Raw genomic sequence first — 24,998 nt, forward strand, 5'->3', positions numbered from 1 at the left:
GCTGTGTTGGCAGAAATTCAAGACAGCCTGAAAAGGATGCAAAAACTGATCTCAGCTTGAATAAAGATACTGGTCTGAGTTCCCATGAGGGGATCCTTAATGAGGAGGCAACTGTGAGGAAGCAAAGCCCTTTTTGTGGAGATGTTGGCAAATATATTGGGTCAGGAAAATTTTTAGGCTCCTTATCCGTGGCATGTGGTTTGGGGATGGTCTTCAGGATGTTGTCAGGTATGCTTTACTAAGAAACAGCCTTTCTCAGACACATGGTGTGATTGTTGGGGTTGTCCTGTGCAGAGCCAGGACCTGGACTCAGTGATCCCTGTGGGTCCCTCCCAGCTCAGTGTCTTCTCTGATTCTGTGATTGATTTGCTGGTATTGGGACAACACTTAAGAGAAAGGCCAGGAAAAAAAAAAAAGCTATTTGTCAACCAGATACTCTGGGGAGATGTATTTTAATTCTTGGGATTTCAAGGGTTTGCCTGTGTTCGAAACAAAGTATTGATTGCCACTGTAATCAAATAAAGATTTTATTGGTTCTCACAAGTACATTCCAAGCAAAAAAGGCCAGAGTTAGTGAAATGGTTTTCCATGCAAGAATAGGAGTTATACTTATTGATGTTTCCCAGAGTCATCTGGACTTTGTGTGGGATAAAGACTCTTCTCAATCACATTTTATTATGGCGTAGCTTTATGTGACTAATGATTTTAAAATATATAGTTTGAAATTAATATTTTATATTGCTTACCTAACTGCATATATGTAAATGTTTACTACATTTAAAGATTTTTTAGCAGTGAATCAGTGAATATCCCAGAATTATTTGGCTTATTTTCATTTTCAAATGTTTGAATCTTTCATTGAGTCCTTTCATGCATTAGGTTTTAGATATACTCTCAGTCCTGGTTTAGCTTGTACAAATATCTGAATCACAGAGCTGTAATTATCCTGTGTCTGTAAACTGAGTAACAAGACAATCTGAAGAATCCTTTTTTTTTTTTTTTGGATATTTGTCAGTCATATAGCAATGTTTGTTATCAGGGTTTGTTCAGGTTCATAACTGTGGAACAGAATGACAAAAGCTGGATCAATTGTTTTCCCTAATCAATAAATCCACCTCTGAATTTGTTGTAGCGTAAAATCATATTTATAGACCGAAAGTCACGGGCAGAACTCATCTTTCGTTTACCTGCTAATTATTGAAATGATTGTGCACAGGAGTGTTTCTGATTCATTGGCTCTTGTTGGTGCTGCTTTTTAATTTCCCCTGCTGAATTCTGACCTCGTGTGAAGTATCCCTGTGTTGGGCAAAGAGTGTCATTGAGCCCCTTCTCGTGCCAGACCTGAGCATTAGAGCAGCGTTATCATCTTCGTCAGGCTGAGCCAGTAATTGCCAGGGCTTTGTGGCATTATCTCTATAACTTGGCAAATACAATCAGTCCTTTTGACTCCTGAGTTATCAGATGTTTTATAAGAGAATTTCTTTTCTTCGTGATGTATTTCACTGGAAGGAAATTATATTTAAGCAGCAAGTCATTTGCCTGAATTCACACTGTTGGTTATTGCCCCCTTTGTGACAGTACAGAATTGCATTATGCTTTATGACTTTTCATCTTCTTGAAGGATGACAATTCTGTTTAACAAAAACCATGCTAGAACTGCAATCAAAAATGCTGAGTACACTACACACCAGAGGGTTAATCAGAAATTCCTGAGAGAATAGTAAAGCATACACATTTTTACATTTATGGACACTGAACCAAATCCATTTTTTTAATGGTATGGATTTTTTTTCTTGATTAAATGATGGAGCTGGCCATAGATATTCTTGTCATTAATCAATAATTTCTACTGTTTTAATTTTATGTTATGAAAGGCTAGAAAGCACAGCTGACTTAGAGAATACTAAGTTGACTCAGGTAAATGATTGCCAAGGGATGGCGATTTATTATGAAATCTGGGAAAGAGCAGAGTCAGTCTTCCCACCCAACCCTTTTTTTATCAAGCAGAATCAGATTTGCCAAGTAATGGAAGCAAAAATCCTCCACTTAAGTCAATTATTTCAATCTCAATTTAAAATAATGTTCTTGTCAGAAAGTATTTAATCTGAGTACTTTTGCTGGTCTGAGTCTGCTGCTTTGTGGACTGAACACCTCTCTTTTAATGGTATTAATGATATGAAATTGTGAGTATCTGTAGGCAAGGCATAAATCTCTGTAGGATCGGAATCCCGTGTTGTACTTACTCACAGGTAGTAAAGTTGTCTGCTGGGCTGGCTACAAATTAAACTGTTCCCTCTATTATATGATACAACAGACCATGATAAATATTAATTTGGTTTTTTTGTTTGTTTACTTGATTGTTGTGAAATGATCCATTGTATTTATAAATGTATTTTTACTCTGATAACAAAGGCATGCTATTTTGTAGGGGTGTGTTTTAATTTGCTCACTCAGCAATAAATGTAGTGTGTTTACCATTTTCAGGACTGCTTTTTGTTTACCAATTTCGTGGTTCATTTTTAGGTTTGTATTAAAGTATGTGTCATTTATGAGGTCATTTAAGTGGTGAGTGAATAATTGGTAGCCCCTGATGCAGGAATACAATAATAAATAATACTGACTTCTAGTAAAGTGTTCAAATGATGAACTTTTGAATTTCAGTGTCCTTAAAGTAAATAATGAATAGTAGTAATTCAGTTAGTTGGATTAACCTGCAAGTTCTCTGTGGAAACACAGTAGCTTAGTTGTCAGTCTCTTAACTCTGTCGCTTTGTTGAGGTTGAACCAGTTCTAACTCACTAAGGTATTCCTCCATCTGCTGAGTAGGAGGAAAGATCTAACCAAGGAATACTATGCAGGATGAAAATGAAAAGGGAACAGAGTAAATCCCAGTTTATGTGCATAGAAGTGTTGGTTAAGCCTTATGTCAGGGGTTTAGTCACCTGTTCCTTTCAGAGTGACTCTTTCTGTGCTTAAATGTGAGCATGAGAATAAATGTTACCAGCTCTGGGCAAATGCACTGATCAACTCCAATTTATGGAAGGGATTTCCTGCCCCGGCAAAGTCTGTTACTTTGGGAATTGATGAACCAAAGCCCTTTGGCTTCAGCTGTAGCTCAGCAGAACCCCTCAAGATGACACTGGCTGCATCTGGATTCTTGATTGCACAGACTGGTTTGGTTTGGGTCATTTTTAACCTCAAAACCCGGGATGGACCCCCCTGGGAAAGTTCCCTCAGGGATAAAGGAACAGAAGAGAGTTGAGAGCTATTTAAAGACTTTTTTCTTGGAGAACAAGAGCTCTTGATTCCCATGTGTGAGAAATCAGCAGGGAAGGCAGGAGAAGCTGGATAAGAACCTCCTGGTGGAACTGAAGTTTAAGAAGGAAATGTACCATGGGAAGAATAGAGGGATGTTGCCAGCATGTGTAGGAATGGGATCAGGAAAGCTGGAGTTTGGATTAGGTAAGGAATTTGAAGAACAGGAAGAAGGGCTTCAATGGGTACATTGATCAGAAAAGGAAGAACTATGATCCAAGTTCCTCCCGTTGCAGGAGGAGATGAGGTTTGAGACCACCTGAGGAACCTGAACCTACACAAATCCTGGCACCTGAAGAAATGTGTCCCAGGGTCCTGAGGGAATTGGCAGAAGTAGGTTCTGGGCTACTGTCCCTGATATTTGAAAAGTCATACAAAGTCCTCAGTGGCTGGAGAAAAGGGAACATCACATCAATTTTTAAAAAGGGTAATAACATTTGGAGATGCTTGCCTTGGAGAATTTGAGGAAATATTTTCCATTCAAAATAATCAATACATCCTAGAAGGAAGTTTTGATAGCTATTTTTTTTTTTTCCTTGTCTTTGTCTAGTCAAAATGTGGGCTATGGAAAGGTGTTTTCCAAGAACTTGAATCTACTCAGGCAGATAAAATGATGTGCATTTCACATACAAATACCTCAGCCCAGCTCCTGGCGACCAGACCTTTAAAACTTTATTGGTGTTGGAATATTTGTGGTTGATACAGCCTAAAAGCTTCTTAGTGTACATTATGAATAGATGAGTGTTGTATGTGTGACCTGCATTGTTATATTTGCTCATTTTAAAGGGTGTTTATTAAGGCTGCACACAGAGCCCTTTCCAGCTGAACTCTAATAATATGAAAGTGTAGTGACTAAGGAATCACTCAAAAGATTACATTTTCTGTGCCTTTTATTACTGTAAAACATAAAAAGCTGCTTTGTGGCCTTCCCTGTAGCCAGTAGTCTGGGTAAATGTTTACAGATAAATATATTAAAATACTTAACTCATTTACTTATAAATCATCATAAAAAGGTAGCAATTGTAGGAAAGTAAAATCAATACAAATTGCATACGGCTCATGGGATAGATTTTATAAACTGAGTGTTTTTGTTGTAATAAGATAAACATCTATGAATATTAAGCCACTTTTTTTTTTTGCAATTCAGTTTTAATATTTCAGATATAGAACGGGGACTATTTTCTCCTCACTATGTAATTTCAATCCCCTTTTTCGCTGATGGCATTTATGATCATAAATGGAGATGTTAAAAAAATAGAGGCACAAAATTGACTGAAATGATTTGCTGAGCAGGCTGCATGTACAAGATGCAAGTAAAAAATGCTTAAGCAAAGTTAGAACTTTAAAAAATACTCTCCTTGATCAGTTCTTTCCATATGAGGATTGAAACTGTACTGGATTATAGAAAATATAACTGAGATTGTGACCCTGGAATGAATTTAATTGATCGTGTTCTTTTTGTCATTTGGGGCTTCATGAAATAATCAATCCAAAAGTAGTATAACAATAGAAATAATTTAGGAAGTTTTACTGTAAAGGACTTAATTCTTGTAAGAATTTGCTTAGTGGGATTTCTTCATTTTGCTGCTAATTTTACAGTTTGCTGGTTCTGTGATCCTGTATATCCAAATCAGTCTGTCAAATGGGAAGGGAATAGATGTGGCCTGTAGTTATGGGAGCTGCTTGCAACCAGTTTTTTTAGAAAATATTTGAAAAAGAATTATGGTGAAATAATAGTCATTTTCATACTGACAGAGAAAATAAAATTCAGGTGTTTTGAAGACATGCTTCAAGACTGCAATCTGTAGAAAACTACTATTGCTGAAATATAGACTGATTTCCTGGTACAGGTGGGGAACACATTTGTTAAACTTGTCCTAAATTTTAAGCCACTTTATTTACAGTATAATTTTATTTCTCAAAATCTATCCTTGTGTAATTTTGCTGAGGTTCCTGGAGGCCATTAATTTGCTTGCAAAGTTTCTGCATTTTTTTAAATTCCCCAATGAAAGCAGCTGCCCAATAATCATAAGGTGAAGAGCCACCTCTCCGAGTGACAACAGGGCTTTGTGTCTTAGGCAAGAATTTTACGCCAGTCTGGAGTGAAATAATTTCAGAAGATAAAACACAGAGGGCTGTAAACTTATTAAAACATGTCAGTAAATAATAGTTGGTTGTTTCCAAAATTTCTGAGGTATTTAGTTAAACACTTAGAGGGCTAATAATAAATGATATATACCCATTGTTACTTCAGTTGGTAAAAATGGTAATACTTGTGCAAAACAGAATTGCTTTTGATGCCATAATGTAATTACAGCTTGGAAAACAGCAGAATAAGGCAAGAAGAAAACCCTAGGTATATGTAATTTCAGATTAAATTTCATTTGGATTGAAAAATACTGTCTGGGTGTGGGGACTGCTTTTAAACTGGGCAGGTAAACTACCTCTGTCTTACTGTTAATTCGAAGTGTAAAATTGTACCAGACTTTTCTGTGTGAATGAGTGGAGAGAAAATATTGTAGTTTTCACAAAGTGAAATCAAATTTTTAAGCTGCTTCTGAAACTATAGTTAGTTCTGAGTTTTTCCTTGTGTACCTGTGTAGTGATTATTAATGCCCTGGGTACAACAGAACAAAATTAGGGCAGAGCAAGCTACAACGGTCTTTATCTACCCTGGAATATCTTGTGTCTTATTTAGATATTTCTGTACTTACATTCCGGACTATAAATGATTTCTGGAGGCAGAATACAGTTTCACCTTTGAGATTCATGTTTGAATATGAAGAAAAAGTAGGAGAGAGTCTTAGAAATAATCAGAACCCAACAATCATATTTATTAATTAACTCCTTGATTTCTTTTTCCTGTTTCAGTCTAATTTTGTGAGAAACTAAGCTCGTGTGATTACACAGCCTGACCCACTGGTTGTCTAATATGTTCAAATACTGAAGATTTAATATGGAATATATACCTGTGTGAAACCTGTTATATGTCATTTATTTTCACTTTATAGATAGACTTTTGCTCTTCTAGCATTGCTACTTAACAGTTGTGGGAATAGTATTCATGTTTACTCATATTATTTGGCTGTATTTTTAGGCCATTTTCTTCCTTGTTTTTGGTGGTAAATATAAATAATGTCTCTCAATGTAAGCAGAATTTGCTCACTTAGCCATGTAATTACATGGTGTTTGGACATAACTTAGTGAAGAGCATTATTTAAAAGCTCTTCTTCATAATTTTCTAACTTGTGGAAGTAGGAGGATAAAATATAGCAAAGGAAAAATTCATTTGATTAAACATAGTTGCATTAAATACTGTACTTAAGAGACACTAGCTCAGATCTCTACAGAAGTGTTTTGTGTTTTTTTTTCCCTGCAGGATGAAAATGTAGCACTCAGGAAACACGGATAATGCAGCTATCAAGTAAGATAGAAAATAGTAGCAAATGAAACAAACTCCTGCTTTAAAATCCCATCAAAAAGCCATAATCCTTCTGGATAGATCCTAATAAGTTCAATTCCTCTATGAAAGTTAAGGAAAAGGGAATGATTTCAGAATTATTTTGTGTCCTGACCGTTTCCCAGAGTAGAGGCTCTGGGTGATAACTGTACTGGGAAGTGTTTGTTTTCCAGAGTGGAGTTTTCCTTCCCCTGCAGTGTCCCGGGAAGGGCTGTTTGGCTCCATCCTGCAGCACTGGGGGTAAGGAGGAAGGAGAGGCAGGAGCTTTTGAGCCCAGGGATTGCTGACCTGCCTGGTCTAACTACAGAGCAAAGCTGTCACCCCTGAGGGGTCAGAGAACTCAGAGAGGGGAGAGGAAACCCTTGGGGATCAACGATTGCGGTTCCTCCAGAGCCTGAACCACCCTTGGGATGGGCTGAGGGTGGTCAGACAACCCCCTCCCTAAAAACACCTGCTGGTTCCCTTGGATGTGAGGCTGTCATTGTCCACTCCCAGGGGGCACAGTGGCCACACACTCTCCAAGGTGACAGAGGTGGTTTTATGTGTCCTGGATGATGATGGCCCTAGAATTCAAGCTACATTTGACCTCAGCTTCACAGCTTTGGGTTGCCTCCCAACATTAAGAACTTTGTAGTTCTGAAACGTTCAAGTACTTTTGAGTGACTTCTCAGCTGCCTTGTTTGTAGACAGAATATTAGTCTGATTTTCAAGTCTTAAGTTTATAGGTTTTCTGTTAATATGGTCATCAGTAATGATATTTGTTTGTTATTTGGTTAAAAGTATTTCAGATTCAATCTTCTGACTCACCCAGCTAATATTCATCTGATGCAATGATCATTAAGATCATTGAGAGATTTCTCTTCATAATAACCAGCAGGTAACTGCTGCTCTGAGCTGCAAGAGAATTGTACATTCTTTCAAGTAGTTTTTGTTTGGGCCTTTCTAATATTTCCTAAAATATTGAAACATTACAAAAGGTTCTCTGAACCTCAGCTTGCACCTGAATGAATGTAAACCATGTTTCTGCACTGCCAGAAATTTCTTAAAAGGTGTTGTGTCTAAGTATAAATATAATTGTGGGTTTGATAACAGTGAAGGTCCGGCAAAGTGTGACATACTGCTGACGTAAAAATCAGTGATCCAACAAGAATACGTCTCATTCCTTTGGAGTCTCATGGGATTTCACAAGTGAATGTAACAAAAAAAAAAAAAAAGAAATTGTCTTATCTGTTTTCCCTTCATTTACATGAGACTAATTATTATAAAAATTGTGTCCCGTTCCCTCCTCAATCTAAGGTCAGCAAATTATGGTTCTATAAACTGCAAGTCTTTATCTGATATCCTTCTAATTCCCTTCACAACAGTTGTGAAAGTGCATCAGGCATTGAGAAAACAGGAATTATACTTCTTATGTTCACAGTTTTAACAGTTTTGGAACCTGTCCCACAATTTGTAAGTGCAGAGTGATCATACCTTAATCTGGTCCTTAAGGGAATAACCAGTATATTTACAATAACATATATATGGGAATTTAGATAATTAGATTTTACACAAGTTGGTGTGGCTGTTCTGTGTCTTCAGTGGAAATTACTTTCTCGTAGGTATATAGCAAGAGGAGTGAAATGAGTATATAACTTTATATCTTTTAACATTAAAGGGCATCTATTTACACAAAATTGTATTTTTCATGTGTATGTTCTATTAAATTCACCATTACATGTGTGCTGGGTATAGTGGAGTTACCACTACTATAAATTTAGGCAGCAGATAAATAAAAAAAAAGGGAAGATGGCAGAGATATAACTGAGAAAGCCCTAATTGTAGACCAATATAATTTTGGACTTGAAGTTTTACTGGTTTGGCATGAGCTGGAAAACATGCTGCAGGTTTAGGAATTGATGTTTAAACTCTTCAAGATGAGAGATGAGAACTATAGAATGTTGTGATCATATAGAAGCACTTCACTGTCTGTGGTGGGCTTCATTCTGCCCTGTGTGTGCTGGGCTTCCCATCCCTGTGATGCCCTGCTCTGCTTCTCAGGGTTCCTTCCTGAGCCTATTTTGCTTATGTAACAAACTTATATGAATTGTGTATTTATATATCTATATCTATATCTATATATATAGCACCATTATATGAATGTTTTTGCAATCAATGCACTTTTCCCCCTGAAAATATGGAATATTAGAACATAGGCTTTGGTATTGGAAAGGCATGTTTTTAACATGTTGTTTTCAACACCCTGTGGTGAATTTGTACCTCTACTTCGAATAATCCTTGAAACTTTTGCTCCTGTCTCAGTGTTTACAATCTGAATATTGCATTCCACTGAAAAAGCGGGCACATGAATTTCAAATTTCTGTTCCTGGTCTCCCATGTGTTTGTGCACATCTAAATCCAGAGTCTGCAGTCTGTTGAAGGGACAAGATCACCCTTCTTTTGTCCATGGAAAGTACTTTGCACTGGAAATTGTGTGTGCTGTCACATGCAGACAAGTCTGGCCAAACTATTAATGCTGTGAGCATTAATAACAAAACAAGTTATGAGTTGATTTCTGGTATGATTGTTTGAGGTGTCTCACATAAAGCATCAGCTGAAACCAAAGGTGGAAGGAAGGGCAAACAAATAAAGTGAATGTTATGTTTTCAAGTACTGAAAATATTGAATAACTTTTATTTTTTAATGAGAAAGGGTGTTCAAAAATATTCAAATCTCTGTAAGATGTGGTAACCACCTATAACTTCATGTCTTATACAATGTGAAATATTAATATAGGCATATTTAAGGTTCCTATTATGGGTGTTACTTAGGTATGACTGTTTTCAGTTTTCTTGTTTTTATTTTATACATATGTCAATGAATGTTAATGTGTTTTATCTACCACTAGTTAGCTGCCCTGAAGATAATGCTGAGGGAACTGATTTTGTGCTAATTCAGTCACCCAGGGGTATTAACAATTTTATTCTGGAGTGTTTTACTTGGTTTTGCTCCTTTTTTTTTTTTTTATTGTGACGAAACTTACCTGTAGAAATGAGATGAAGATCTCTAATTCCATTGCCCCTCCTTGGATAAATATAGCAGCCTGATTAAAAGTTTCTAGTAAGGGGGAGAAGTTGCTTTGAAAAGTCACCTGCAAAGTTGTCTTTTTATGTAGATTTCATGTTAACAGTTTATTTAAAATTCAGCTCTACATTATACTCCTACCAAGTTTCACACAGGTCTCTCCACCACCACACACACAAATTCTGCAAGGGCACATGTACCACACACCTGGCAAGTTGCTTGGCACAGGACCATTTTTACTGGAATAACAGCTTCTCTTGGAAGTTTACTATGCTACAAGAATAGCTTTATGTGAAATCTTGTGTATTTTGAATATTACTGCAAGATAAATTGCTTTTAAGTGGAATTTCTAGAATGCAGTTGATTGTGTTTGCCTGGGAGGAATCAGGAATTATCCACACAGTTAGCTATAACTTTGATATGCTGCTGCTGAGCAAGTAGAGGAATAATTTGGGAATGTTTCTGATAAAGGGCAGTATATTTCACATTGCCTTGGATTGCTTGAGAATCAGAAAAGCAATGTTTTGCTAAAGTATATCTTCAATCCATCTTCTGTAGGAAAGGTAAAGGCTGAATTTTCAATTTTTTAAAAGTTTCTACCTTCATCTCTGAGACTTTTCTTCTTGAAATATTTGCACATCTTTAAAGTACTTTTTTGTAACCTGTGGTTGTTTTCTTCCATAGCCAGCACAGATTGGAATTTGCTGTATTCCATGGAAGATTGCTCCAATGTATGTTATTGAACAGAATTTTCCAGTGGTTAAACAAAACAGAAGGGTCATAAGACATAAAACTGGATGAATGGCATGATTTTATTCTGGCATTCAACAGGCTTATCTCTGAAAGCTTTTCTCCATCTGTCAATTCTTGCAAATTCTTCAGTGGCAGAGCTTAGTGACAGGTAAAATCCATCCAGGAGGGGCAAGAACGTTGGAAGGTCTCTTAATTAGCTTTCTAATTTACAAAAATAGATTTTTCTTCCAGTCTTGAGTAACTTGTAACCTACCATGGTGTTACTCACTTGAAGAAATAATTTTGGTTTGATTGCAAAGGAATCATCTGCTTTCTGAATGCGGAGTTAACAATGAATATCTTGCTTATGCAGCAGAAATTTACTCCTTCTAATGAGTGAAGAAACAAACTGAAATGAATACAATAAACCAGATTTTCTGGAAAAGAAAGCAAACCAGTTGGATTTGATTTGAAAAGAGCAATAGCAGGCATATGTCATGTGTCATTAGAGGAGAGAACTGGCGACAGTATTATTCATTATGTGGTTTCAGAGTGCCCTAAATTGGAGTATAAGATTATTGGAAGTGGTTGATTTCCCCAGATTACGGCTTAATAGTGACTAAAGGGCCCACATTACTCATATTTGCAAAGAAAATAGTGCCAGAAAACAGCAGTGGTTGACTGGAATGAAATGTGGAGCCCTCAGGGTTTTAGCTTGAGATGCAGCTTAATTGTGTGTCTCTTGCTTAATACAAATGTCCCTGAGTCTCTGAGGCTGGTGTGCTTTCAGCACTTGCAAATTGATCCAGCAGCTTCCAATGTATTTACTGGGGATTTTTTCCTCGCTGCTTTCTAAACAAATTATTATAATGACTTCCCAGGCTAAAGCAGGGTTCCCTATTTCTGACTGGTTTTCGTTACCAAATTCCTGTCAGCTTCTGTTTATTTCCTTTATCTCTTTAAGCTTCTGCATTGTCAGGGTTGGAGTCTGGTTTCAGCACTGGAACCTTCCTTTTACCCTTCTGGAAGGATGACCAGACTGGGTTTAGGGGATGCTTGCTGTAATACAACTGTTGGCTCTTGCTAATGAAATATATGGCACAAAACACCTTTAAACAAAAGCAATTCATGTTTTCAAGCAGAATTATTAAAGTACTCTGAGGAAGAATTTAAACTGTGTAGTTTCTTATATTTTTAGGGGGTATATGTAAGCCCTATGTGGGCAATGCTTTGCTGGATTGGTTGCAGGGTATGCAGAGAACAACTAAATTAGAAATGACCTGAAATGGAACACAAATTTGACCCCAAAAAAATCATGTTGTATTTCTCCATGATATTTAGAATTTCTCTGCCAGATTCCATGAAATTAAGCCAAAATACTGCATTACTGTGAAAGAAATTGGTGGTGGTGTGTGAAGGTGCTGGACTGAAGTGCAGAGGAATAAGTTTTAATGCAGTGTTATGTGGAATTCCTGGTGTGCCAGGTAAGACTTTTAACTTCTGTATTTCTGTTCCCTGCTTATGAAAGGGAAACTGAAGTCCTTTCTTTTTGCCTAGTGAAAATGTCAGGTGCAAGTAGCCAAGACTAACTTTTACATAGAAAATACCTTGGGAAAGGACCTTAGAAGTCATCCTGCCCCTCTGCTTTAAAGCAACACATGGAACTAAAGTATTTAAATGTTTTATTACAAATGAGCAAAGGAGGAAATCACCCCTATATTGTGTCCTGTCTGGCAATGATCCTGATTTCTGCCTTTCCTGCAATACCTCATAAATTTAAATAAAGTATAAGAGAACCCCCAGATTCTGAAAATGATCCTTGCAGTCTTTGAATTCAGAGGGATCACTTAAGTCTTTTTGAATCAGCACGTTGACTTAGGAAGAAACCAGGATTAATTGGTAAAAATCTATAAATAGTGATGAGTTAAAAACAAGATCTTAAATATGTTCAAAATCAACTGAGCTGTTGCACCTTCTGAGTTTCACTGATCTCTGAGTAGTAAATCTCTTAAAGTTGATGTTGTGCCCATGTTCTTCAAAAAAAAAAATTGCTGATGGGGATTTTTAATTGTTATTATTTCTTTTAGCTTAGAAGATTAAATAGCTGTCTTACACTGCTCAGCAAAATTTCCAATGAGCATTTATAATTTCTGGAGAACAGGGTTTTTTCTAGTATTTGTTAGAGAGATTGCTCCCTGATTTCAGCTACTTACACAAATGAAGTTATTTATTACATTGTATTAATTGCAAATTTCTGCCTTTCAGAAATTACTTTTGCAGTTCATATTTCTGCAATGCAATAAAATATTAACTGTGCAACAAGGAGCACGATACTGGAGAATCCCTGAAGTGTCATACCATTAATACAATGGATGGATATCAGTAAGGGTGTCTGGGGTGAATTGGTATGATTGTTTTTAATGTACAGGAGAAATTCAAGGTGCAGAATGAAATTATTCTAGTTCCCTCTAAGACGAGAACTCAAAATTTGGAAACAGAATTTTTCTAGAAGGAGAAAACCTGCATGAAGAGTTACAAATGATATTTGAAAACCAGAGCAAACACACATGGATGATGTCCCAATAAGATTTTTTTTTGTGATCACTATTTATATCTCATACATTTTTGAGATCAGTTATTAGGGGATGAAAGCTACATTCTGTTTTTCTGTATAAAACCCCACTGAACTCATCATATATCTTCCACTTCTATGTAGCAAAAATTAATTTTTTTCAAGGTTATGTTTTTTTTTTCCCCCTGTGTAGTTTAATACTGTTCTTCCACCCCTTGGGCGAAGAAAAGACATCTTTGGTTATATTATATTTTTCCTAAATCAAAAATAGTTTCACTGCATCAGGATTACAGGTGAATAAGTGGGAAAACCTTGTTCTTCAGTAGGGGAAACCTTGTTCTTGGGCAGGGGTTGGGCTTGACATAAGGTTTGATCTGGCAGAGCTCGCACAGGGAGCTCTGGGAGCACTGGGAGCTCCAACTTTCATGCTGTATGAAGCCAAAGCCCAAGGCACTCAGATAACACATATTAATAGGGACAAAACTTATAATATTCAGGGAGTAAATACTCACCACTTCCATGTTAATCCAGAAGCTGAGCACTGGGATTGCTGGATCTAAAGCCAGATGGAGAAGTGTCTGCTCCTCTGTGGATGGAATCTTTGAAGACAGAGAGAGCATCAAAGAGGCAGGTCAGCAGTGCAGGGTGTGAGTGGAGCTGTGACAGGGGAGGGGCTTCAAATGGTACCTGCACCCCTGAGAATAACTGAAAAAACCTCAGTTGCATATGTCTCTGTAAAGAATCTGTGCTTTCCCTCAGTTTTCCACAAAAATACAGTCAGTGTGTGTTTCGGGCTCACAGCAAGAGGTTTCTGCTTAGGGTTTGCATGACCTTTGCACGTACAATATTTGCAGTGCTTGTTTATTCTGTCGGCTGAAAAATAAGCTCTTTCAAAGAGCTAGAAACTTGCATTCTTTCCCTAAATAATGCTCTGCCACTCTCATTACTGTCTGCATCCCTCACTTCAGTGTAGGAATGAGCTGGGTTTGCCATAAAAGCAGATGTGCCTTGGAAGAGCTTTGTTTTCATGTCACGGAGTTGCACCACTGGACATTCAGTGCAGTTGTAACCTGAAGGCTTCATCATTAAATGTTACCATTAACAGAAGCTCGTGGTAGTGAAAGACTTTTTGTGGGTTTCTCTCTTCAAGAAGTACAATGTTCTTACTCTTAGTTAGACTGTCACCAAAGCATTTAAATGATGCTTTTTCTGTCAGGGCATGGAACAAGGACCAGCTCAGAGGGGAGCAGCTCAAACTGCTTGAGCAGTTTTGCTCCAGCACATGGATTTTGTGCCAAAGAATGAAATAATGTCCTAATGATGTTTAGTTAAGCTCTAATAATTATCTTAATGCAGCCTGTTGTGGCTGCTATATTTGTTCAGATCTTTTACTGTTTGTAGAACAGCTCAAATGCAATTCTTAGTTTAAATTTATGTGATATTACATAATCTGAAATAGTGTTTCTTTGCATGGTGCAGAGCTGTGCCCCCTGATGGTTACAAAGTGTTTGCTGAAAGTTTCAGGAAAATATTTTACCAATATACAGTACCTATTTGCTTGTTTTAATGCAGTTGCACATCAAATATGTGGGGTTTATTTAAAAAATCTCTGGGATGTTTTTTGAATGAGGCTTTGTCTATAAAACTGCAGGCCCAAATGCTTCTCTGTTCTCCAGAAAATAATTTTGTTCATTTGAAACAGAATGTCAAGTACTCCAAAAGAAAGGATTTAAAATATTCACAGAAGATGCACTGAGAAATCTGATGGCAAACCTTGGACAACTTGAAAGCCAAATATTATTTTATTGTCTACATTTTAGCATGAAAAGTAAAAGCCTGCACTGTTTGTTTGTAGCTCTACTTTTGCCTGACTTCTCCTTCAGTAACAAAACCTTAAAACCCTGCAATAATTTTATTCCATTTTCTCCTCAGTTTGCTGTAAGACTAAAAGGATTTTAATTAGACCCACTTCACAGGCTGTACCGAGAGTATCAGTGGTGCCTGCTCATGAAATGAAAAAGTAAATGAAGCAGAAAGATGCTGTAGTCCCAGGCACGTTTTATTGGGGTTGACAGTGTTAACTTATTTAGCAGGAAAGAGCCACTCTCTTCAGGGCTTGAGTTACTGGAGGAGTTCTGGGGTCTTTGTCACACAGAGGTTGCATTAGAATATCATAAATAGTCAGTCTTTCCCTTTAAAGTTTCTATTAAGAACTGTTCTGGCTAGCACACAGATTGCATATGAAATGCATTTTTTTTCCTTTTTCTCATTCAGGTTGGAATAATAGATGTCATTTAGAGCAGTGGCACTCATGAATCTATACACCATGCTGAAGCATTAATTTGTTCAGCTTCTTTTCAGGCTTTTCAGAGGGAAAACAGAGGTTTTTTAAAAAAATAACTCAAATTTTTCAGCTCTGAATAAATCTGGTTATAATACATGTAAATATCCAGATCTAGTGACAAATTGGCATATGGCTTTAATGTAGCAAATGGAGCAAGAGCTGCCATCATTACAGTCCTGAAATATCTTGTACAAAGTCTATTTGTAATTCACTAATTTGATATTCAAATTCTGTTTGTTGTTGTTCCTGCAGCACCCCTACCTAAATTAACAGTACTGAATTGCAGCCTAATAGACCTGTTTTTCACCCACACTTTGATTTGTCAGAACTGTTAAAAATTAGACATTTATTATTTAGCAAAACATTATTTTGTGTATTTTCCCTGATCAGTAAGCAAAAGTTTAAGGCAGTTAAAAAGTGTAGAAAATGGCAGTTGAGGTTTACATCAAGTTGTCATTTCCCAGCACTTAAATAGCTGCATAAATGTTTAAAGCCAAGCAAACTTTCAAAATTTATTTTTAACCTTATTCTTATCCTCAGTAAGTATTAAATGGCCTTTTTTATTTGCTGAGCAGGTTAAGAGAGGCTAATGCTTAGATCCCATGCCAGGACAGGGCACACAGTGGCCTAAAAATAGAGAATAATGTGGGACTAGTATTTAATTTACTTGTTCCCATTGGCAGTATCTTAAAACTGGCAAACTGTTTCCTGTTATTTTTCATGGAGCTGGTGATGGATCATGTTATAGCATAAGGAGACACTCTGAACAGGTCTGAGAGGGTGGCACTTTTGTCACAGACTGTGCAGTGAGTTAAACATTGTCCCTGCTGTCCCTGTGCTCTGTAGTGCCATTGTACTCAAGGGGTGTGTGCAACCTGGAAAAGAACAGATGGTTCTGGCTGTGCCACCTCCTTTGGAGTTCATATCCTGGCTGTGCCACCTCCTTTGGAGTTCATATCCTGGCTGTGCCACCTCCTTTGGAGTTCATATCCTGGCTGAACTGCCAGGGACACCTCCAGTAGGTGCATTTCTCTGCTGTTCCTCATTCCCACACAGGGCTGGGTGGTTGCTGTTCATCTGAGTAAAATGTGTGGTCATTATGTGAAGCAGAACTTTCCAGTGGCTGGTTGCTTTATTCAGTTTTTTTATCAGACTTGCTTTTGTAGTTCTGGTGCAGTCAAATCTAGTGCACATTCACTGGTCAAAACTCAGAAAATGCATTTTGCTTCCTTCTTCCTCCCTCCCTCCTCTAAATCAGGCAGATATTATGTCACTTGTTCCTTCCAGGGCACAAGAGGGAACATTCCCTGCTTAGTTCAACTGGATTTATCTCAGGAAGCTGTTAACAATATTACAGTTATTAACTAATCATTACAGATTATTACAGATAACACTGATGGGATTTTGTTTCACTTAGCTCATGCTTTCTCATAAGATGACATGCTAAGATGCTTCTCAAACTTTCTGAAGTTTTTATCCCTCAAACTTTCTGAAGTTTTTATCCCTCAAACTTTCTGAAGTTTTTATCCCTATCAGATATTGTAATCTAATAATATAAGCCAAGAAACTTGTAGCTGTTGCAAGACATTTCACACGTAGTCTTCCCAAGTAGAATATTGTGTGGGCAGCGTAATATTTTATTGCAGTTACTAAGTTTTGCCTTTTTAAATCAGCAGGGGAGAAGTATCAAAGGACCTTATTTCAAGCAGTGTTTCCCTTTATTGGAGCAGGCAACTGAATAAATTAATTTAGCTATTGAAAGAAGCTATGGTTTCATTTGTGGTAGTTTTTTCCCCCACCTCTAATTGTCTCCTAGTCCCTAAAAAAATACGCTTTGCCTCTGTGTGTGTAGGATGATGGGCATTGTTGACCACTGATTTAATCCTGGAGCTTCAGGTATCTCCTGGTATCTTAACACAAGGAAAACTTTTACCTGAGAGAAAAGGTTTCCAGCCCTCAACCTGGTGCTCCACAATAACCAATGTAGGAAGCTATCAATTTTTTTATTTATTTATTTATTTTTAATGCCAAATAACTTACTGGAAAACAAGTTAAAGAACATGAGTCCAGGCTTTTAGGCTGGGATACAGTGAAATATCAAGAATTGTTTTGTGCATGTCAGTTCAGAATTGTTCCAGTAAAGCAGAGACCCCAAGGTCAGAGGGGTCAGGTGGTGGCAGAGTCAGAATATTTTGCTGATTTTATTGCTCATGTTCTTGTTATTGGTATCTCCTGTCTCTGGATGAGCATTTTCCAGCTTTTAAAATTCATATACTATTTTTTACAAGTTCATCTCATGTCATGGAGTGCTTTGGATTAATCAGTACAGTACACTGTGCTTAAACACGCTGCAGGAATATGCAGGTAAACAGTTGATGACTTGGGGCAGGGCAATAATATTTTTGTTCTTTGTTATATGTTCAGTCAGCAGTTCTACAGTGGTTTATTTATGCTTTTAAATGTAGATAAAGATGCAGCACAGAAATAGTAGAACTTTGAATTTTGTACCTCTAATACTATATAGATGCCATGAGAATCCCTTTCTTGCTTTAAGGGATATTTACTTAGCACATATATGAACTGTAAGTGAACCTTCTCAGTCTCTGCCTAAACTGATACAGAACTAATGGCTTTATTTTGGAATAGATTTGTTAATGAGGAATTTTAACAATTCTGGCTGCCCCAAGGACCTTGGGTTGGACCCTTCAGCCCACAGGTACACTCAGGGCCAGCAGTAATTATTATCCAAGTGGGCTGTGAAGGGAGACAGGAATTTGGGATAGAGAAAAAGCTTCTGTAGGTTCTAAGGAAATACATCCATAGCTGAAAAAGTTGAGAATTCCACTTGCTCCAAAGCACTTCTGGCTACAATCTCCTTTGTAGAAGAGGGAGATAAGATTCTCAGTTGCCAGATCTACACACTCTGTGTTGTTGAATCAGGTGCTCTGTTTTTCTTTCTTAAACTCTGTCAGTGATTTCCTGGAGTCACTGTGCAAATCTCTCTTAATTCCCAGTCTAGAAGGATTTGCTGATTGCTGGTAATTCTTTGATCACTTCTTCAAACAACTGATCATAATAATTATAATGCTCTTATTTAATGAGGCAGCACTCCTCTAAGGACCAAGCAAATATTATTTATGGCTCAAGTAATTCAGGTACAGAGAAGTTTAAATCATCATGTAGTACCCAAGGGAGGGCTGCACTATTTCTGTCTGAGATGTCTGAGAAGAACTAAGAGTGCTTGCATCCTATAAGATTTGCTCAGAAGATCTGATGTGCCTCAAATGATGCAACTTTTTGTGCATAAATATGAGGACATTGCAGAGATCTTTGCTGTGATAGATTCAGTTCTTTACAAACAAGCAGTTCCTCCAAGATTTACTGCAAAGTGTTTGTTCACATATTTTTCAGTCCAGGATCTTTTGTACTTTTCACCTCAACTGTCTCTCCGTCCTCTATTAAAAAAAAAAACAACAAAAAACCCCAAACTTTTATAAAGTCTGTGTGTAGGGTGTTTTTACATGGCCTTGTTATACCTAATTTCTGCATATAACCTGTACTGGTTAGGATTAGGAATAAAAAAAAACCTTCCCAAATTACAGCCTCTTAACTAAAGTACCTCTGCCAGCACAAAGCCCAAACAGTTACATGAGTAAGGATTTCCTTTGACAAGAAATAGCTCATTTTGTTCCTGAAGTGGATTAATCCCCACTAGGAAGCATTTTTGACCTAAGTTATAACTTGGGGCAGAGTCCACTCGACCAGCAAAGTGCAGGTTGCTCTTTCTTTGATGATTTTCACACAAGAATGTTTGAATTAACCAATTGTACAGCTCCATGGTGTTGTCCCCCCAAACCTCAACTTCCCACAGAGGATTGCCCTTGCACAAGAGGAGCTAAATTCAAACTAACTCTCTCAGTGGGTAGAGGAATAGAAAAATGTGCAAAGAGACATTTTAGTCACCATATTTGGAATACCGAAAGAAGATAAAATTCCAGTAAGGTTAACCAAGTGACTTTGTTCACTTTACTTTGTGTTCCCCCAAACCCCCACCCGTGAGATTTGCTGCAGGGTCTCGGCAGTGATGCTGGGAAGGGCTTTGTTAAACAGCAACAGGACATTTGCCATGAGCTTTCTCCAGAGGCCCCGGGTGCCAGCCAAGGGAAAGGAAAACATTTGCAAACCCCCTTCCCCAAACAAACAAGCTGATTACGTTCACAAAGTACCCAGTGAGGTCAGCCCTGCTGTCCTCTGTCCCTGAAAGCATTACCATCCATGAAATTCTATTTGCTAGTTGGCAGTCCATGGAGTCTCATCTGGTTCTTCCATCCATGATTCATAAGGGCAAAGGTCTTTCTAAATTTCCACATCATCCTGAACTGTTCTCTGGCTCTTATAATCTGCTACTTCTTGCCCTCATATTCCACCACGGTGCTTTTCTTTGTGCCACACAGCTCTCCCACAGAACTCTTCATTTCCCTTGCATATTACCCTTATTTTCTTTTTTTTCCCTTATTTTATCTGAATTTCTTGGTACATAGAGTGGGACTTGATATCTTTCTTTCTTCTGTCTGTCTTGCAATCAGAGACGAGCTGAATATGACAAGAATTTATACCAGGGACGGATTTTGTTCCTTTCAAATAGAAGTGACCTATGGGGAAAAGGATTTATTGAAAGGTAATGACATTTTCTGCTGGTTCAAAACTGAAGGGAGCTGGAGGGTCACTCAGTTCAGTGGAAGGGGCAAAAAATTTAAAATGGATGGATTAAGACCATCATGTTCAGATCCCTATTTTTTCCACTTGAAGCAGGGAAACTTCTAGTAGCAGAACTGGGGGAAAAAAAAAAGCACAGCCAAAAGGATCGAATGAAAACACAGTGGGGATGGCAAATCTTACCAAAAATATTATGCAATGTGTTCTAGCAACCAAGTAAATGAATCATTCATTTGCTTTAATTTTTAAGTGCAACAGAATAATACTGAAGTTAATCAATTGGAGAGAAATGAAGCTTTCATGATCTCTTGAATTTGTACACAATTTTAAAAAACATAGTTTCCTGAATGAATATACAGAATTGAATGTATTTTTTAGATTCTAGCACCAGAGATGCCAATTTCCCATTGAGAAGATTTATTAAAATGGATAAATCTTACTGTTGAATATCTCTCAGTTGAGAGCACTGAGGATGATCTAGTTATTTTTCTGTCATGATTGCTTGATTTAGTTTATTTTATTTTATGAAGCTTTGAGGGTTTCTGGGAATTGTTAATTCTGAAGTCTTAGCTGATTCCTTCCAAAACAGAGAAGTTTTAAGATTTTATACCTGTATGTAAGCAACCATGTTAACTCACTTGAGTAACTGTATTTTGTAGGCTGATTATAAACTGGAGTCTAAATAGTTAATATAGCTAAATTCTGAATGAGCAGGCAGTGCCATCTACAAGGTGATGATGTTTCTTAACAGCAATATATGTTATTTTTGGCTTAGGCAACTCTCTCCACCCCTTGGAAAGATGCTCTTTATTCTGGGCTAAAGCACTTAAACATTTTCATGTACAATGCTTTGTTTCATATAAGGTCCAGTGGTTGGTCACTGAGCGTTCCTATAGTATAGGAAAAACCTCTTAGTCTTCTTTTTAAACACCTCTTCTTAAGCCAAAGAAGCAGTGATTTGAAGTATAAACTTAGATTCTCAGTAGGCACTAACAGCAAGTATTTGAGATAGTTCAGGTAGGATTTTCACAATAAATTGAACTCCTAAAGCCAATAATTAATTTTTTTTAATAATCTAGAAGGCTGCTGATTTTTAAGAATTTCACCAGTAAAAACATGTGTTAAGGGGTTTTGTGTTGTGGTTTTTTCTCTTTTTTTTTTTTTTTTTTTCAGAGTACCTTTTGTTTACAGGTTCCTTCACTTCTGGAATAAACTTTAGTTATTTTTTTCACCAAACTACTCCTAAGAAGCTGCTAAAAATCTACAGTGTTACTGTAAAGACAGTGTTTCAACCAGTGAAACAGTGAATTACCTCGTTTTTGTAGTGTTCTCTATTTTTCTAAATGAGGCTGTATGTGGTTGTGACCTTATTAAATCAGTAGAATCATAATCCAAATAATTTACTACTGTGAGGTAATTATACGGGCACATTTTTGAAAAAAATAATTTAGTTTTACCTCTACTTAGAACCGCTTGCAGTCTTTAAAATAAATTTCACAGTTTGGTAATTTGAGAAATCATAAAAATTATTCCAATTAAGGAAGTGGTTAATAATGTATATCTTGTATAGTTGTATTATGGAAACCAAAGTAATTCCTGTTTTAATTGTAAAAATATAAAATTTAAGTAGTGGCAGGCAAATTACTCATGTAGGGATTAATCGCAGGCTCAGCTCGTGGAGCTGCCATGATTCTTGATGAGAAAGCCTTGTGTTGTTATTACTGCAGGGCTTTGGAATCCAGGGTGCTGGAATTTGGTTGGTGCTGGAACAGCCATGGGGGCTGCACCCAGTGGTGTCTGCAGACACAAGGTGCTTTTGGACTTCAGAACAGACTCTTGCCCAAACTATTTATGATCAACATGATCCTATCTGGAGTATAAGGGCTGTGTAGTTTGGCAGTGGGTTTGTCAGAGGACTGGAGGAATTGGCAGAGCTGTTGTCCATTTGACCTCTGTGAAGCTCTCCAGAAACAAGGGAAGGTGAACATCACACGAGGCAAAATCCTACTCTTGTCTAATTGCTATGGGTGTCTAATTGCACAGGTGTAGGGGAATCACAGAATCAATGTGGTTGGAAAAGACCTCTGAGATCATCAAGTCCAACCTTTGACCCAACAAACACCACCTTGTCACCCAGCCCATGGCACTGACGCCACATCCAGTCTCCTCTTAAACACCTCGAGTGACAGTGACTCCACCACCTCCCTGGGCAGCCCATTCCAGTGTCTGATCACTCTCTGTAAAGAACTTCTTCCTAATGTCCAACCTAAACCTCCCCTGGTGTGTCCTCTTGTCCTTCTGCTGGTTCCTGGGAGAAGAAACCAACCCCCAGCTGGCTCCCCCCTCCTGTCAGGGAGTTGCAGAGAGTGAGGAGGTCTCCCCTGAGCCTCCTCTTCTCCAGGCTGAACAGCCCCAGCTCCCTCAGCCTCTCCTCACAGCACTTGTGCTCCAGTCCCTTCCCCAGCCTTGTTGCTCTCCTCTGGACCTGCTCCAGCCCCTCCATGTCCTTCCTGAGCTGAGGGCCCAGAACTGGACACAGCACTCCAGGGGTGGCCTCACCAGTGCCCAGTCTGGGGGAATCACCTTGAGTGTAGAGTTCCCTAAATATATATATATATACACACTATTACATGTGTATATATATATAAAACACAGTACTACCCTTTTAATTTGCTCGGAGCAGTTGCTGGGCATTTATCTTTCCAAGCTCTGCTGGCACGGTCGTTGTTGTCCACAAAACAAATTAAAAAAAAAAAAGCTATTTCCAAAAGGCATATTCTCCCTTTGAATGATGAGCTGTCCCAGGAGAGGAAGCTGGAGAAAGTAACCATGTAGTGTTATTGAAACAATGAAACAAGAAGGGAAGGAATCAGAAGGGAGAAAAGACACTGTGGCTGCAGAAAGAGTTAAGCCATTTTTCTATTTACATGGTTTATTTCACAAGTGTCTGACTCATTGGGCATAACCAGCACAGTTAAATTACAAAATTACTATTTGGTTCTTTTTTTATTGACTACAATTCAAAGCTGCTTCAAGCCTTCCAAATTTAATCCCCCCAGCTCTTTGCCAAGAACATTACCTTTTATTTTCAGCATTAAACTGTGTAAGATACCCCTAAGGCTACATGTGAGCTCACCCTCCATGATGGCAGCTAACAGAGTGTATCAATTGTTCATGATTTCCTATTCTCCTGTAAATTGGGAGAGGCGGGAGGAGCACTGGGATGGGAATTCTGTGCTGTCAGCAGTTCTGGGGCAGGCTCTGGCTCAGGCAGTGCGTGGAGAGGTAATTAATTGTGGAATGTTTGCAGCTCTTCACTCGCACTTACCGTTTAGCAACCTGTCAAAACTAAACTAATAAGGCCCTTGCATGTATTTTGATATGCTGGCTTCCCCTTAACTGGTGGGATCCTATTGCTCCTCCCCTTCTTTGGTTCAAATGAAATCAGGAAACTGCCCTGAGATGGTTAAAATGCAAGAAGAGGCCTTTTCACGTGATACACCCCTTCAGTGAAGTTTTGTGGGGCTTTGTCTCCTGGAAAATTCATTTGGTTTAAAGCAGCAGAGATTTTGTGAATGTGTTTTGTGAATTTGTTCTCCTTATGCTCCACCTCCTATCCTCAGATGAGGAGTTTTCTTATTATTTGATTGCATTGCAGGTGTGAAATGTTTATTTATAACCATAATTGCTTAATTATAGTGCTTTTTATTTGTGGAAATTAATGCTAAACTTACAGTATAAATATTAACAGGGGTGTCTTCTCATGTATATTTTGAATGTCAGATACAAAATCTATTTTTAATGGAATTACATTTTAAAATGCTTCCCCCCAAAAATTTGAAAAATCAGTGTTTAACAACAAAAATAGTTAAATGAAAATATTTCAAAATCTATGAATTTCTCATCACTTCTAAAAGAATCTGTAGTTTTTAAGACCGTTTCCCCCTCCCATATTTCTCCTATTTTATTCACATACATTTATTCAAATACAGACACTGTTTTCCAAAATAACCTACAAGATGGTTACGGGCTTTGATTTTCCTAATGTTTCAAAAGATAATTTTTCCTTTACATTTTGGTTTTGTATTGAGTTCAAGACAAAGATCAGGATGAGAATGTGCTTCTGAGGAAACCCATATATGAATAGATGGGAACAGTTGCATTTGTTACTGTTTTCATTCCATAAATGAAGTGTCTGGCCACGTTGGACGGGGCTTGGAGCAGCCTGATCTGGTGGAAGGTGTCCCTGCCCGTGGCAGGAATTACCCATATTTGTTATAAAACTGCCTCTGGTGTCCTCTCTTATTTCATTTTGACCATATATGTTTTAGGGGAGGGTTTTTTTGTTTGTTTTGGGGGACTTCTGTGGGGTTTTTTTTAAGCAGTGGGGTCTTTTTCTTGTCATCCTGGCAGTACCTCCCCACTTAACAAGGGATGTTTGCTAACTTTGGAAGAGCTAATAAGTCTCTGCAAATCACCAAGGTGAAGGTAAACTGTGCACAAATAACAAGGTAAGTATTTCCCAGCAGCAGAAGTTCCTGTGTTTGCAGCTGGTGTAGTGTTTCCAGAGAGAATCATAAATAAGTAAAACTGTGTACTCTGCATCTGAGCAATAATCATGGATTTCTTTGTAAATATTGAGATTCAAATTAGAGGTTGATACATGACAGTGTGTTGGGTACCTCCGTTTGCTGGAGAACTGATAGAGTGGCATTTGTTGTGGTTATTAAAAAAAACCAAAACATATAAATAAGTTTTCTGTTCTTGGGATTTTATGCAATTCTTAAAAAAAGTAAT

The 24,998-nt window shown here is 37.7% G+C and overlaps 1 protein-coding gene across 23 annotated transcripts in view; it reads left to right on the plus strand.

Annotated features, from left to right (window-relative positions):
- Window positions 1-24,998, plus strand: part of RBFOX1 (RNA binding fox-1 homolog 1) — a 1,156,483-nt gene that overhangs the window by 689,844 nt on the left and 441,641 nt on the right. The window contains exon 2 of one of the 23 annotated variants that reach the window (XM_027750837.2): window positions 6,694-6,738. The exons of the other annotated variants lie outside the window; for them this stretch is intronic. The gene's annotated coding sequence lies outside the window, so the exon portion shown is untranslated. The remainder of the gene's footprint in view (window positions 1-6,693; window positions 6,739-24,998) is intronic. 23 annotated transcript variants of the gene reach the window in all.

The sequence above is a fragment of the Pipra filicauda genome, unplaced genomic scaffold, assembly GCF_003945595.2.
Source record: "Pipra filicauda isolate LSUMZ 115617 unplaced genomic scaffold, ASM394559v2 scaffold73_size2923735_pilon, whole genome shotgun sequence".
In the NCBI taxonomy this organism is placed as follows: Eukaryota; Metazoa; Chordata; class Aves; order Passeriformes; family Pipridae; genus Pipra; species Pipra filicauda.